This window comes from Triticum dicoccoides, chromosome 7A (genome assembly GCF_002162155.2).
Source record: "Triticum dicoccoides isolate Atlit2015 ecotype Zavitan chromosome 7A, WEW_v2.0, whole genome shotgun sequence".
Taxonomy (NCBI): domain Eukaryota; kingdom Viridiplantae; phylum Streptophyta; class Magnoliopsida; order Poales; family Poaceae; genus Triticum; species Triticum dicoccoides.
The window spans coordinates 633,942,090-633,943,210 of NC_041392.1; the positions used below are offsets into that span (position 1 = coordinate 633,942,090).

The following is a 1,121-nucleotide window of genomic DNA, read 5'->3' on the forward strand; positions in this document are numbered from 1 at the left end:
TCTTGCAGAGTATTTTCCATGCGAAGCAGGCCGCCAAGAGAAAGAGTCAGAATGTTCCTCCGGTCTCACCATTCCCAGGGTGCCCAAACTACGAGGTACTTGTTAGAATACAAGTTGTATAGGGATAGGAAAGTGGTTTAACTTGTATCCCTGTCTATCTCTTCTTCTCTCCCGTATCTTCTGTAAACCTCCCGAGAGGATCATGATCGATCTCTCGACTTGTACATCAAGGCATTGGCCATATATATACATCGCGGCCCGAGACAAAGGGTTCTACGCTTCCTCATATGGTCATCAGAGCCCTTCCTCTCGTACGTCTAGCCCTCGAGAAGGAATCAATCTAGTTGATCGAGAAAAAAGAGAGAAACCGAGATCGAGTAGAGAGGTAACCATGACAGGCACCACGCCGTCCACCGCTGCATCCACCAGGCCCGCATCCACCATGAGCGCTTTGTCCACTTTGTCCGCGTCCTCCACCTTTGCATCATCTTCTACCTCCACCTTTGCATCATATTCTACCTCCAGCAGCTCGCCCTCTCTCGGTCCGCCTCCATCAGAGAAGCTCACGAGGACGAACTTTCCTCCTCTGGAAGGCTGTCGTGCTACCCCAGATCAAGGGAGAACAGATGGAGCACTTCCTCAATGCCGCAAGTCCGGCGCCCCCTGCCACCATCACCACCACCAACAATGAGAAGGAAGAGCAGGTCTTCAACTACGCCAGGCCGATCTGGTTTGTGCAGCAGCAACAGGTACAAGGGTACCTCATGGGGTCTCTGTCTCGAGAGGTCCTCGCTCAAGTTGCAATGCTCAGACGCCGGCCGAGGTATGGAACTCCATCCATGCCATGTTCGCTACGCAAACACAAGCCCGGAAGATCAACACGAGGATGGCGCTCACCAATCTGCAGGAAGGTAACCTAACCATGGCAGAATATCTTGGGAAAATTAAAACCCTTACAGATGAAGTTGCCTGCGCCGGTGCACCGCTTGGAGACGCCGAGATCATCTCCCACGTCATAGCCGGCCTCGACATCGACTACAACCCTGTGATCTCGGCTCTGGCTGCGCGGGTCGAACCTATTACGGTTCAGGAGTTGTATAGTCAGCTCCTGAGCTTCGACG

At 53.0% G+C, this 1,121-nt stretch overlaps 1 pseudogene; it reads left to right on the forward strand.

Moving 5' to 3' along the window:
* The first annotated feature begins 982 nt into the window (after positions 1-982).
* On the forward strand, positions 983-1,121 carry LOC119334898 (annotated as a pseudogene).